The sequence below is a fragment of the Erythrolamprus reginae genome, chromosome 2 (assembly GCF_031021105.1).
Source record: "Erythrolamprus reginae isolate rEryReg1 chromosome 2, rEryReg1.hap1, whole genome shotgun sequence".
Classification (NCBI taxonomy): Eukaryota; Metazoa; Chordata; class Lepidosauria; order Squamata; family Dipsadidae; genus Erythrolamprus; species Erythrolamprus reginae.
In genome coordinates, this window is record NC_091951.1 from 37,335,857 (window position 1) to 37,351,495 (window position 15,639).

A 15,639-nucleotide genomic window follows, 5' to 3' on the forward strand; every position below is an offset into this window, starting at 1 on the left:
TCTCTTCATTGTTGGGTGTTTTTAAAAAAAAAATATTTTGGTGTTTTGTATTTTAATCTTTATTCAATAAATAAATTTTACACACACACAAAGAATGCTGATTATAATTGTCAATCTAATTGTTAATCTAATAAAAGCTAAAGAAAATACAACGGAAAGAAGGAGTAAAAATGGGAAAGAAAAGGAAGAAAAGGAAAAAGAAAAAAATGTAAGGAAAAAAAGTATGATTATATTAAAGAAAAGAAAAAATAAAACCTTCATCACAACTATAAACAAAGTTAGTACTCTTTAAGCCCTCCATGGTCACAAACATTTATCTTTTCATCCTGTATAATCCCATCCTGTATAATACCACCAATACCTCCGGAACCGCCTGCTACCGCACAAATCCCAGCGACCGATAAGGTCCCACAGAGTTGGCCTTCTCTGGGTCCCGTCAACTAAACAATGTTGTTTGGCGGGCCCCAGGGGAAGAGCCTTCTCTGTGGCGGCTACTACTATTATTAAACATAAACTTGTTTAAAGCCTTGCAATGTCAGGGCCATCTGAACTGAGTCATTTTGGTGTCATGGTGAAAATGTTGGCCTAAAAACCAGGAGATGGTGAGTTCTACTTGAGTTTTAGGTATGTAAGTCAGGTGTGGGGAACTTTGGGCTAGTCATTTCTCTATCTCTTTCCCTCTGCCTTACAAGGTTGTTGTGGGGAGGAAGGAAGGAAGGAAGGAAGGAAGGAAGGAAGGAAGGAAGGAAGGAAGGAAGGAAGGAAGAGCTCAATTTTAGATAACCCATCACAAGGTATACTAATAACAAAAGATTTAAGTGCCAAAGCCCACTGCAACAATATAGCCAAGAATGCTTCAAGAGTTGTAAACCTAATCCTACGTAGCTTCTGCTCTGGCAATCTCACACTACTTACCAGAGCTTACAAAACTTTTGCCAGACCCATCCTCGAATACAGCTCATCTGTTTGGAACCCATATCGCCTCTCAGACATTAACACCCTTGAAAATGTCCAAAGATACTTCACCAGAAGAGCCCTTCACTCCTCCACTCGAAATAGAATACCCTATGAGACTAGACTTTCAATCCTGGGCCTAGAAAGTTTAGAACTAAGACGCCTTAAACAAGATCTAAGTATTGCCCACAAGATCATATGCTGCAACGACCTGCCTGTCGGCGACTACTTCAGCTTCAACCACAACAACACAAGAGCACACAACAGATTTAAACTTAATATTAACCGCTCCAAACTTGACTGTAAAAAATATGACTTCAGTAACCGAGTTGTCGAAGCGTGGAACTCATTACCGGACTCCATAGTGTCATCCCCAAACCCCCAACACTTTACCCTTAGATTATCTGCGGTTGACCTATCCAGATTCCTAAGAGGTCAGTAAGGGGCGAGTACAAGTGCACTAGAGTTCCTTCCGTCCCCTGTCCTATTGCTCTCCTATATCTCCTATACCTTTCTTCTATTCCTATATTTCTTCTTCTATTCTTTCATTGATATGTTCTATTACTTTATCTTCTTTTCTATTATTTCTTAGATATATTTTACTATGAGTATCTCCTCTATAACCTTCATCATGTATTTTATTATGTATATATAGATATATACCCACTAAAACCCTCATTGTGTATTGGACAAAATAAATAAATAAATAAAATAAATAAATAAAAGGTCTGGGGGGAGCTTTATCTTGATTCAAATAAGTCAATGCTACAGAGGCAGGCAGGTTCCGAGACCATCTTGAAGTGATGAAAATGGAGGAGTGTGTTGTGGCCAAAAAACCTTTGCTGGAAGTGATGCAAACAATGCTGCAAGTAAAATAAACACAACACAAAAGCAAATAAAGGAAGAGAGAAACATTTCAAAATGGGATTCAAAGCCTTACACTCTATATTTTTCACCCAGGATAATATTCCCTCCCTCTATGCTCTAATAAGAAGAATCTTATGAGTACAAGTACGACGAGCAGATTTGAATAACTACACAGTTGGATACTGATCCCCACCCCGCAAAAAAGTATTCTCAGAACAGTTACATCTTTCCAACCGAATGAAAACTGTGCCTTTTCTTTCCATCGCATAATGAGTCTAATTGATATCTGGTTTCTTGGCTGCAGCTTTCGGTTTGGACACTTCATGGGGTAAAGTTATTCAGTTTTTAAAATATGCAGAAAAACATCCTGGAATAACCTTAAACATGATTGGCTTAACATGATTGGTCCAGAGATACTTTACTAGAAGAGCCCTCCATTCCCCCACTCGCAACAGAATACTCTACGCAACTAGACTTACAATCCTAGGTTTATCCTCAAAACGATGCTATAGAGCAGTGTTTTTCAACCAGTGTGCCGTGGCACACTAGTGTGCCACGAGACATGGTCAGGTGTGCCGCGAAGCTCAGAGAGAGAAAGAAAACAAGAGCAAGAGAGAGAGAAAGAAAACAAGAGAGAAAGCAAGCAAGAGAGAGAAAGAAAAAAAGCAAGAGAGAAAGAGAACAAGAGAGAAAGAAAGCAAGAGAGAGAGAGAGGGAGGGAAGGTGGGAGAGAGAAAGAGGGAGAGAAAGAGGGAGAGAGAAGTACTGTAGAGCGAAAGAGAGGAAGAGAGAATTTTTTTGTCCAAACTTTTTTTAGCGCCCTCCCCTCAATGTGCCCCATGGTTTTGTAAATGTAAAAAATGTGCCGCGGCTCAAAAAAGGTTGAAAATCACTGCTATAGAGCACTGCACATCAAGACAACTAGACACAAGAACAGTTTTTTCCACAAACCCCATCATTCTGCTAAACAAATATTTCCCTCAACATTGTGAAACTATTCACTAAGGGTGCATTATTAATACTATTAGTCTTCTCATCCTTCCTATCACCCATCTCTTCCCACTTATGACTGTAACTTCTTGCTTTTATCCTTACATTTATATTGATTGTTTCATAGTATCAAGTTGATTCCTTATTTGTACCCTACAATTATCATAAAATGTTGTGCCTCATGATTCTTGACAAATGTATCTTTTCTCCTCCACTCGCAACAGAACACCCTACGCAACTAGACTTACAATCCTAGGTTTAGAAAGCTTAGAACTACATCGCCTTAAACACGACCGAAGCATAGCCCATAAAATCATCTGCTACAACTTCCTTCCTGTCAACGACTACTTCAGCTTCAACCACAACAACACACGAGCACACAACAAGCTCTAAACTTCACTGCAGGAAATACGAGTTTGGTAGCAGAGTAGCTGATGCATGAGACTCACTCCCAGACTCTGTAGTATCATCACCTAATCCCCAAAACTTTACCCTTAGACTCTCCACTCTTGACCTCTCCCAATGCCTAAGAGGTCAGTAAGGGGCGTGCATAAGTGCACCAGAGTGCCTTCTGTCCCCTGTCCTAATACTTCTCTTTTACTAGTATCATGTACAGTATATGAATATTATTATATCTTTGTATACTACCAATACGTACTTGACAAAACAAACAAATAAAATAAAAATAAACCCGTAGCCACTGGAAGAGATCATAAGTGGCACACAATGATGGGCTCCTACAGGTACGGTCAGGTATGCAGTACCAGTAGCAACATTTGGAGCTTCACCTAAGAGCACGCAATTTGCACTGAAAGATGTTGGAACAAAATGCATAAGCCACGCCCACAGCGTGGTGGTAAAAATTTTGCTAGTCCATCACTGGTGACACATTTCTTTGCTAGAGAGCCTGCCTTACAACCCTCGGCCACTAGGGTGAGCAGGTGAGCTATGAATTAGGTTCTCCTACCCTAAATCTTAGAAGAAGTGGGATCAGGAATGACTAATTATTCAAAGGTTTTGTTTCCCACAGTGGCTAAACTCTGAGGTTTAGTTCATTCACCATTGCCTTCAGTTGGCAAGGAGTTGCTGATACAGCTCTACAGAGGAATCATTGAGTCTGTCAATGTGAGTGACATAGGGGAAGGTTTGGTAGGGAAGGTTTGCCTATTTGCCGATGACTCTAAAGCAGGGGTCCCCAACCACCGGGCCACGGACCAGTACCGGGCCGCGGGGCATGTTGCACCGGTCCGTGGAGTCAGCAGCTGCCGGCCCACATGCCGCCACCCCCTCCCTCCAGCGCTTCGCCTCCCGCCGGGCAAGAGGCCTCGGGAGGCAGGTTCTGCCGGCCACAGGACGATGGACAGAGGGGCAGGAAGGACCGAGAGGCTCAAGCCTCTTTTGGCTTCTGCCGTGGGGCGCTTTTGCGTTTTTGGCTGGGGGGAGGCAGGAGGGCCAGCCTGACCCCCTGTCTCCAGCGCTTAGCCCCCGCTGGGCAAGAGGGCTTGGGAGGCAGGTTCTGCCGGCCACAGGGCGATGGCGGGAAAGAGGGGCGGGGAGGACCAGCACCCCCATGCTTAATCCCGCCCCCAACCACACCCCTTTCCGCCCCCACCGGGCCATAGAAAAATTGTTTTGCTGAAACTGGTCCCTGGTGGAAAAAACGTTGGGGACCACTGCTCTAAAGTGTGCAATAGAGTTGATATTCCTTGAGAGGTCTGTAATATGGTAAATGATTTAGCTTTACTAGATAAATGGTCAAAGCAATGGAAACTGCAGTTTAATGTTTCCAAATGTAAAATAATGCACTTGGGGAAAAGGAATCCTCAATCTGAGTATTGCATTGGCAGTTCTGTGTTAGCAAAAACTTCAGAAGAGAAGGATTTAGGGGTAGTGACTTCTGACAGTCTCAAAATGGGTGAGCAGTGCAGTCAGGTGGAAGGGAAAGCAAGTAGGATGCTTGGCTGCATAGCTAGAGGTATAACAAGCAGGAAGAGGGAGATTATGACCCCGCTATATAGAGCGCTGGTGAGACCACATTTGGAATACTGTGTTCAGTTCTGGAGACCTCACCTACAAAAAGATATTGACAAAATTGAACGGGTCAAAAGACGGGCTACAAGAATGGTGGAAGGTCTTAAGCATAAAATGTATCAGGAAAGACTTAATGAACTCAATCTGTATAGTCTGGAGGACAGAAGGAAAAGGGGGAACATGATCGAAACATTTAAATATGTTAAAGGGTTAAATAAGGTCCAGGAGGGAAGTGTTTTTAATAGGAAAGTGAACACAAGAACAAGGGGACACAATCTGAAGTTAGTTGGGGGAAAGATCAAAAGCAACGTGAGAAAATATTATTTTAGTGAAAGAGTAGTAGATCCTTGGAACAAACTTCCAGCAGACGTGGTAGGTAAATCCACAGTAACTGAATTTAAACATGCCTGGGATAAACATATATCCATCCTAAGATAAAATACAGAAAATAGTATAAGGGCAGACTAGATGGATCATGAGGTCTTTTTCTGCCGTCAGTCTTCTTTGTTTCTATGTTTCTGTCATCTGCACCTCTATAACTGTCTGATTTGGTTCTGCAACCCAACAAGACCGACACAGATTTCAGAGGATAATCACAACTGCAGAAAAAACAATTGCTGCCAACCTGCCTTCCATTGAGGACCTGTATACTGCACAAGTCAAAAAGAGGGTGAGGAAAATATTTACTGACCCCTCACATCCTGGACACAAACTGTTTCAACTCCTACCCTCAAAATGTCGCTACAGAGCACTGTACACCAAGACTAAGAACAGTTTTTTCCCAAACGCCATCACTCTACTAAACAAATAATTCCCTCAACACTGTCAAACTTTTTACTAGGTCTGCACTTCTATTTCTACTAGTTTTTTTCTCATCATTCCTATGAGGAATTTTTCTTGGTGCATATGCTCTCAGTGTACATAAAAGAAAAATACATTTGTCAAGAATCATATGGTACAACACCTAATGATTGTCATAGGGGTCAAATAAGCAATGAAAAAACAACCAATATTAATAAAAATCTTAGAATACAAGCAACAAGTTACAGTCGTACAGTCCTAAGTGGGGGGAAAAGGATGATAGGAATGATGAGAAAAAACTAGTAGAAATAGAAGTGCAGACTTAGTAAAATGTTGACAGTGTTGAGGGAATTATATTTTTAGTAGAGTGAAGGCGTTCGGGGGGGAAAATGTTCTTGTGTCCAGTTGTCTTGGTGTGCAGTGTTCTGTAGTGCTTTGAGGGTGGTAGTTGAAACAATTTGTGTCGACGATGTGAGGGGTCAGTAGATATTTTCACCATCCTCTTTTTGACTCGTGCAGTATACAGGTCCTCAATGGAAGGCAGGTTGGCAGCAATTGTTTTTTCTGCAGTTCTGATTATCCTCTGAAGTCTGTGTCAGTCTTGTTGGGTTGCAGAACCAAACCAGACAGTTATAGAGATGCAGATGACAGACTCAATGATTCCTCTGTAGAATTGTATCAGCAGCTCCTTGGGCAGTTTGAGCTTCCTGAGTTGGCACAGAAAGAACATTCTTTGTTGTGCTTTTTTGATGATGTTTTTGATAGGTGACCATTTTAGGTCTGGAGATATGATAGAACCTAGAAATTTGAAGGTCTCTACTGTTGATACTGTATTGTCTAGTATTGTGAGAATTGGAAGGGTGGAAGGGTTTCTCCTAAAGTCTACCACCATTTCTCCAGTTTTGAGCCTGTCCCAAACAATATTTTCTACAGCCACTAGATTTTGACTGCAAAAAGTGAATTTGATCTGTATAGAATTGCTGCTATGTGAGCTGGGTTCAATTAGTTTAATTCTTCCATTGAAAGAACTTCAGACCATTCCAATTTTGACTTGATAAGAACCAGCCTTTAGATGCCAAGCTCTGAAGAAGCAAACATTATTATTATTATTATTATTTTACTGAAAGAGTAGTCGATGCTTGGAACAAACTTCCAGCAGACATGGTTGATAAATCCACAGTCACTGAATTTAAACATGCCTGGGAGAAACATATATCCATCCTAAGATAAACTAAAGGAAATAGTATAAGGGCAGACTAGATGGACCATGAGGTCTTTTTCTGCCTCCAATCTTCTATGTTTCTATGTTTCAACATTTATTTATATATTTATTTTATTAATTGGATTTATATGCCACCCCTCTATATGCCGTAACTACAAATGAAGCAAACATGTACAGTATTCTACTTGAATCTTTAAAAAAAATGTTGCCCAATCTTAGGCAGCTTTCAAAATAATATACAACAATCTACAACCTATCTCAACCTACAAAGGAAAATGTGGAAAGGTTATATGCAATCATAACCAGACTCAGTTGATTGATTTCTTAGTCTAGTCTGCTAGACTAAGAGTATTTTTCTGTGTTCAGTAATTGCTTTAGCTTTGAGGTAAGACTAGGAATGTAGATATGCAGAGCAATTCCTATTATCTAAGGAACCATTCCTTACTTCTTTCAGTTGTTAATTAAGACAGCTGAAAAGAAGAATAACTGATTGGTTGGTTGGCTGATTAGTTGCCATCAGGTTGGCTTTTGAGTGTTAGCAACCATACATTTGACCTTTCTCTAGGATCTTTTATGGTGTTGCCACTCATTGTTGCCATAATCAAGCCCATCCACTTTGCTTCTCTTTTCCCTTTTTCCAAACATTATGGACTTTGGACTTTGCATAAAGTGTTCAAAGTGTGACCTTTTCAGCCTGGCCCTTTGTTTACCCTGAGTGGGAGTTGATTTACCTGATTATCCATTTATTGTCTCCCTATCCATGGTCTCGTCTTCTCTGGAATCTTCCGCTAGACCAAATTTCTGAAGTGTAAATCGTGTTTCCTTTTCAAAGTCCAATTTTCACTTTAATAACAGTATCATGGAGAATACCATTCAGTTTACTACTACTGAATGGCACCGGACCAGATTATCTCTTCTGCTGCACGAATCCCAGTGACCAGTTAGGTCCCACAGAGTGGGCCTTCTCCATTTGGTGGGGCCCAGGGGAAGAGCCTTCTCTGTGGCGGCCCCTGCCCTGTGGAACCAACTCCCCACGGATATTAGAATTGCCCCCACTCTCCTCGCCTTTCGTAAGCTCCTTAAAACCCACCTCTGCCGTCAGGCATGGGGGAACTGAGATATTCTTTCCCCCTAGGCCTATACAATTTATGCATGGTATTTTTGGTTTTACAATAAGGGTTTTTTAATTGTTTTAGTATTTGACTGTTACATGCTGTTTTTATTACTGTTGTTAGCCGCCCTGAGTCTACAGAGAGGGGTGGCATACTACTACTACTACTACTACTACTACTGATGATGATGATGAGGAGGAGGAGGAGGAGGAAGAGGAGGAGGAGGAGGAGGAGGAAGAGATGGAGATGGAGGAGGAGGAGGAGGAGGAGAAGAAGAAGAAGAAGAAGAAGAGGAAGAAGAAGAAGAAGAAGAAGAAGAAGAAGAAGAAGAAGAAGAAGAAGAAGAAGAAGAAGAAGAAGTGGAGCCATACTGAATTGGACCAAAGTCAGCGATGGGCTCCTACGGGAATGGTCAGGAACGTAGTTCTGGTAGCAAAATTTGGCGATCTACCTCAGAGCACCCAATTTGCCCTGAAAGATGTTGAAACAAAATGCATAAGCCACGCCCACACTGTGGTAGTAAAACTTTTGGTAGCCTGTCACTGACCAAATTCCATCGGGTCCAGCATTCTGTGTCACACGGTGGCCCACCAATTGTACATGGGGATCTTGAGCAGAAAGAGAAGGCAAAATTGCCCTGACCCCCAAGGAATGGTGCCCAAGGGAATCCTGCCTGCCTCAACCAACATAGAGGTGGCACTTGGACATCCATAATAATAAGCAACGTGAGAAAATATTATTTTACTGAAAGAGTAGTAGATGCTTGGAACAAACTTCCAGCAGACGTGGTTGGTAAACATGCCTGGGATAAACATATATCCATCCTAAGATAAAATACAGGAAATAGCATAAGGGCAGACTAGATGGTCCATGAGGTCTTTTTCTGCCATCAATCTTCTACGTTTCTATGTTTCTATATTTAATTGAAGTGTTACAGTGATCCCCAGCTCGTTGCGAGGGTTCCGTTCCAGGACCCCCCGCAACGAGCGGGTTTTCGCGAAGTAGCGCTGCGGAAGTAAAAACACCATCTGCGCATGTGCAGATGGTGTTTTTAACTTCCGCAGCGCTAGCGAGGAGCTGAAGATTGGGGGCGGCGGGGCTGTTTTAAAACATCGCCGCCGACATGGGGGGCTCGCTAGCACCCCCCCGAGCCCCCAACCCAGGTTTGGGGGGGTGCTAGCGAGCCCCCCATGTCGGCGGGGACGTTTTAAAACACCCCCGCGGCTTTCCAATGAGTCCCGAAGACAAACGCGGAAGTTTGACGTTTGTCTTCGGGACTCATTGGAAAGCCGCGCGGGTGTTTTAAAACGTCCCCGCCGACATGGGGGGCTCGCTAGCACCCCCCCAAACCCGGGTTGGGTTGGGGGTGCGAAATGACTTGGAGGAATGTGAAGCTGAAACCGGCCGATTTGGACTTCCCATTCCTCCAAGTCACTTCGCCGCTCGTGTCCTGGCTAAACCGGGCAGCAGGAGACAGGCTTTGAGTTTTGGCTGCGGGGCGAGGGAGTTAGTAAAGTCCTACTTCTCCCCCCGCAGCCAAAAACTCAAAGCCTGTCTCCTGCTGCCCGGTGTAGCCAGGACACGAGCGGCGAAATGACTTGGAGGAATGTGAAGCTGAAACCGGCCGGTTTCAGCTTCACATTCCTCCAAGTCATTTCGCCGCTCGTGTCCTGGCTAAACCGGGCAGCAGGAGACAGGCGGTGGGCTGGGAGCCGCAGGCGAAAGGAGCTCGGGCATTGTTCTCCGGACCCCGCCCGCAGCCTGGAGAGGGAAAGGGCCACCGCGGGGCTGAGCGGGCGGGGTCCGAAGAACAATGCCTGGCGCCGCGCTCCGATGCCCGAGCTCCTTTCGCCTGCGGCTTCCAGCCCACCGCCTCGCTGGTTGGCTTCTCCTCCTGCTCAGCCTCGCCTCGGCCTTTGTGCGCGGCTTGTCCCGACAGCCCCCCACCCCAGCACTTTGAATCCAGCAGCTTCTGCTGGATACGGGCGGTGGGTGGGACGAGCGGCGCGGAAGCCAGGGGCTGTGGCAGCTCGCCCCCCCATCGCCCGTATCCAGCAGAAGCGGCGGGATTCAAAGTGCTGGGGTGGGGGGTGTCCCGACAGCCCCCCACCCCAGCACTTTGAATCCAGCAGCTTCTGCTGGATACGGGCAGTGGGTGGGACGAGCGGCGCGGAAGCCAGGGGCTGTGGCAACTCGCCCCGCCCATTGCCCGTATCCAGCAGAAGCGGCGGGATTCAAAGGGATTCAAGGCTAACTTCTGCGCTTGGCTTGAGGACTCAGCTGGGAAGCGGCACGGGTGTTTTAAAAGGTCTCCGCCGGCATGGGGGGCTTCCTACCACCACCCCCAACCCCCAACCCAGGTTTGGGGGGGTGCTAAGAAGCCCCCCATGCCAGCGGGGACCTTTTAAAACACCCGTGCCGCTTCCCAACTGAGTCCCGAAGCCAAACGAACCCGGGTGGCCGGGCGAGCAGCGAGCAAATGGCGGGTGGCCGGGCGAAGGGCGGGTGAACGGAGGGCGAGCGGGTGCTGCGGGGGGGCTTCTTGCCCTCCCGCCAGCAAGAGGGGAAAGACCCAGGGAAGCCGCCCAGCAGCTGATCTGCCCGGCGGGGAACACCATCTACGCATGCGTGGCCATAGGAAAAAAGGGCGCACATGCGCAGATGGTGTTTTTACTTCCGGGTTGAAAAATCGCGATGTAGCCCGTTCGCAATGGTCGGGGACGCAATAACCGGGGGATCACTGTATTTGTTGACAATTTATGCTTTCTTGATAGATGCCTTTTGAAACCTTTTAACTTCATGCTTGATTTTCCGATTTCTCATTTTCTTTGCTTTCATGACCTTATAACGATCAAAATCCGTCATCTTGGCTTTCTTTTCCCTAGCCACAATCCCCCCCGCCCAATCTGGTGGCCTTCCATTTCTCATTAATGTCTTCTTTTACCCAGGCAACTTGTACACTTTTTTGACAAGCCCTGTGAGCAAACTTCAGAACAAAATCAGTTAATTGCATGCGCCTAACACCACTGCAAGGGCCATCAACTAGAGCCCTGTTTTGATCGATGGTGTCAACTACTGCAACTATACTGCTCAAAAAAAATAAAGGGAACATTCAAATAACACATCCTAGATCTGAACCAATGAAATATTCCCATTGAATACTTTGATCTGTACAAAGTTGAATGTGCACAACAGCAGGTGAAATTGATTGTCAATGAGTGTTGCTTCTTAAAGTGGAGAGTTTGATTTCACAGAAGTTTGATTTACTTGGAGTTACATTGTGTTGTTTAAGTGTTCCCTTTATTTTTTTTTAGCAGTGTAGTTTCCCTGCATTTGGTCCTAATTGTTCTGTCCGGCTCTCTGGTAGAATCATCCCAAAAATTCGCAGGTACAAATTTCAGACACACACACATTTGAAAATTCAAAACAATGTTCTTTATAATGAAAATTCACTTAAACCAAGCCCTCTTTTGGTATAGCAAAGAGCACTCGTCTCCAAACAAACTGGTAATTTGTACAAGTCCCTTATCAGTTCTGAGATAGTTTGCTTGCAGCTGTGAGGCAATTCACAGTCCTTCTTCTTTCACAAAGTGAAACACACTTTGCCCTGGTTTAGTTTCAAAGCGGGGGGGGGGGGGAATCAGCACACAAAAGGTCAAAGTCAGTAAAGCAGTCACGAAACACAAGGATCAGATAATCCTCCACAATGGCCAAACCCACAGGCTGCTATTTATAGCAGCCTCACTAATTACCACAGCCTCACCCAACCACAGGTGGCCTCATTTTCTTTGATAATAATCTCTCAGTTGTTGTTGCCTATGCATCGCTCTCCGCATGCGTGGCTGTATCATTAACTCTTGTTCTGAATCCAAGGAGGAGCTAGATAATTGATCTCCTTCTGAGCTGTCTGCCCCACTCTCCTCCTCCCTGTCACTCATGTCTTCTTGGTCAGAGGAAACTTCATCAGCAGATTCCACCGGGGGGGGGGGGCAAAACAGGCCTGCAGCATGTGGATGTCTCCCCCACATCCACAGTCCTTGGGGCAGGAGCTGGGCCAGAGCTAAGCACAACACTAATGAAATATAAGCAACTTGCCCAATCTCAACATACCGCTTGAATACCATGATGGCTGCCACACAAGTCAATTCACAAAAAGAGCAACAGAAGATGCTTTTTCAAGAGGCAACTTCTGAAAGAAGAAGCTTCCTGAAATGAGAAGTGAAACATCTTCAAAGAAACATAGAAACATAGACGATTGACTGCAGAAAAAGACCTCATGGTCCATCTAATCTGCCCTTATACTATTTCCTGTATTTTATCTTACAATGGATATATGTTTATCCCAGGCATGTTTAAATTCAGTTACTGTGGATTTACCAACCACGTCTGCTGGAAGTTTGTTCCAAGGATCTACTACTCTTTCAGTCAAATAATATTTTCTCACGTTGCTTCTGATCTTTCCCCCAACTAACCTCAGATTGTGTCCCTTTGTTCTTGTCTTCAATTTCCTGTTAAAAACACTTCCCTCCTGAACCTTATTTAACCCTTTATCACAGAGGTCCCCAACCGCCGGTCCGCGGACCGGGACCGGGCCGTTGGGGCTTTTCAGCCGGTCCGCGGCGCCAGGGCCCCCTCGGCCTTTCCGCACCACCAGCGGCGCTCCCCCCGCCAGCCAGCCAAGCCCCGTGCCCGCCGGAACCGGCTCCTCGCTCTCCCCCCGCCGCCCGCCGCGTTTGCAGGAGGTGGGGAGGGTTGGGCGGCCCGCCAAGGCCAGGAGGGACGCCGCTGCCCCCCCCTTCCCTCTCTCCGCCCGCCGCTGCGCCTCCTTGACGCCGAGAGGAAATGCCGGCAAAGGCTTTCCTCAGCGGAGGCCGGCGAAGGTGATATTGAATGTCGGGGGAGAACGGGAGGTTGCACGCGCTCCCTATCTCCCTGCTAGCCCACTCGGAATATTCAAAATAAGAAAAACCTTTGCCGGCGAAGGCTTTTCTTATTTTGAATATTCCGAGTGGGCTAGCAGGGAGATAGGGAGCGCGTGCAACCTCCCGTTCTCCCCCGACATTCAATATCACCTTCGCCGGCCCCGCCTCTCCTGCAAACCCCCTTGCTGAGAGCCCGGGGCGAAAGTGCTCTCGCAAAGGTGAGGCGGGCAGGGCGTGCGCGCGTCATCGCTGAGAAGAACGGAGAACGAGAGTGAGTGAGAGCAACAGACAGCAAGATAGAGAGAAAGTGAGAAAGAGAGAGTGAGAAAGGGGGGGAGAGAAAGAGATAGCAAGAGAGAGAACAAGAGAGAGAAAGAGCGTGAGAAAGAAAACAAGAAAGAGTGAGAGAGAGAGAAAGCAAAAGAGACAGAAAGAAAACAAGAGAGAGAAAGTGAGAAGAAGAGAGAGAAAGAGGGGGAGAGAGAGAGAAAGAGAGAGGGGGGAGAGAGAGAAAGAGAGGGAGAGGGAGAAAGAGAGAGGGAGAGGGGGGAGAGATAGCAAGAGAGGGAGAGAGGGAAAGGGGGAGAGAGGGGGGAGAGAAAGAGAGAGGGAGAGAGAGAAGAGATAAAGGAAGAGGAGAGAGAGAAAGGAAGAGAAAGAAAGAAAGAGGGATAGAAAGAGAGAGAGAGTGAGAGATGCTCAGTGAGCCTTTCTTTGAAGTTGCCTTTCTTTCTTTCTCTTTCTTGCTTTCTTTCTTGCTCTTTTTCTTTCTCTCTTTTACCTTCCCTTCCTCTATTTCTTCTTTTCTTTCTCCTTCCTACCTTCTTCCCTTACTCTCCCCTTTCATAAGTTTCCTTGCTTCCTTCCTCTGTTCCTGTCCCTTCCCCCTTTCTTTCTTTCTTTCTTTCTTTCCTTCCTTTCCTCCCTCCATTTCTTGCTTTCCTTTTCCTTCCTCCCTTCTTTCCTCCCTCATTCCCTTCTTTCACTCCTTCCTCTCTTACTCTCCCCTTTCACACCTTTCCTTGCTTCCTTTGCACCCTTCTTTTGTTCCTGTCCCTTCCCTCTTTCCTTCCTTCCTTCCCACCCTCCGTCCATTCATTCACCCATTCCTCTCTTGATCGCCCCTTTTACGGCGCCGCTGACAGCTAGCTCCCCCCCCCCCCACCGGGCCATGGAAAACTGGTCTAGCTTAAAGCCGGTCCCTGGTGCAAAAAAGGTTGGGGACCTCTGCTTTATCATATTTAAATGTTTTGATCCTGTCCCCCCTTTTCCTTCTGTCCTCCAGACTATACAGATTGGGTTCATTAAGTCTTTCCTGATACGTTTTATGCTTAAGACCTTCCATCATTTTTGTAGCCCTTTGGACCCGTTCAATTTTGTCAATATCTTTTTGTAGGCGAGGTCTCCAGAACTGAACACAGTATTAGAAAAAGCAGAAAGTCCAGTTGCCTCTTGAAAAACCCCCTTTGGGACCTTTTAAAACCATTTTCCAGTTTTCACTTGGATGGAGTTGCCAAGTTTGGGGACCCCTGTCCTTGGCAGACGGACCCCAGGCCAAGAGGGGAACATGACTGAAAGGATTCAGTTTTTATTTCTGACGATCTGCAGCTGAAGAGTCTATGAATTGTGGGACATTACTCAGAAAGATCTCAGCCTCTGAAACATAGCAAAACAGTTGCTTGTATAGAATAGAATTTTTAGAATAGAATTTTTTATTGGCCAAGTGTGATTGGACACACAAGGAATTTGTCCTGGTGCATATGCTCTCAGCGTACATAAAATAAAATATACATTTGTCAAGAATCATGTGGTACAACACTTAATGATTGTCATAGGGGTCAAATAAGCAATGAAGAAGCAATATTAATTTAATAATTAATAATAATAATTTATTAGATTTGTATGCCGCCCCTCTCCGAAGACTCGGGCGGCTCACAACAAACGATAAAACAATATAGATAGGCACAAATCTAATATTAAGAAAAAACTAAAAACCGTATCATAATTAAAAACCAAACAGCACATACATACCAAACATAAATTATAATAAGCCTGGGGGAAAGGTGTCTCAAATCCCCCATGCCTGGCGGTATAAGTGGGTCTTAAGTAGTTTACAGAAGACAAGGAGGGTGGGAGCAGTTCTAATCTCCAGGGGGAGTTGATTCCAGAGGGCCGGGGCCGCCACAGAGAAGGCTCTTCCCCTGGGGCCCGCCAGACGACATTGTTTAGTCGACGGGACCCGGAGAAGGCCAACTCTGTGGGACCTTATCGGCCGCTGGGATTCCTGCGGTAGCAGGCGGTTCCGGAGGTATTCTGGTCCAATGCCATGTAGGGCTTTAAAGGTCATGACCAACACTTTGAATTGTGACCGGAAACTGATCGGCAGCCAATGCAGGCCACGGAGTGTTGTAGATACGTGGGCGAATCTGGGAAGCTCCACGATGGCTCTTGCGGCTGCGTTCTGCATGATCTGAAGTTTCTGAACACTTTTCAAAGGTAGCCCCATGTAGAGAGCGTTGCAGTAATCGAACCTCGAGGTGATAAGGGCATGAGTGACTGTGAGCAATGACTCCCTGTCCAAATAGGGCCGCAACTGGTGCACCAGGTGAACCTGGGCAAACGCCCTCCTTGCCACAGCCGAAAGATGATGTTCCAATGTCAGCTGTGGATCGAGGAGGACGCCCAAGTTGCAGACCCTCTCTGAGGGGGTCAATAGTTCCCCCCCCAGGGTAATGGACGG

At 45.8% G+C, this 15,639-nt stretch overlaps 1 protein-coding gene across 3 annotated transcripts in view; it reads left to right on the forward strand.

Moving 5' to 3' along the window:
• The window catches only part of LOC139160193 (TNF receptor-associated factor 1-like), a 635,213-nt gene that overhangs the window by 544,597 nt on the left and 74,977 nt on the right, over positions 1-15,639 (forward strand). For all 3 annotated transcript variants that reach the window (XR_011557898.1, XR_011557897.1, XR_011557895.1), the window contains one exon: positions 5,129-5,705. The gene's annotated coding sequence lies outside the window, so the exon portion shown is untranslated. The remainder of the gene's footprint in view (positions 1-5,128; positions 5,706-15,639) is intronic.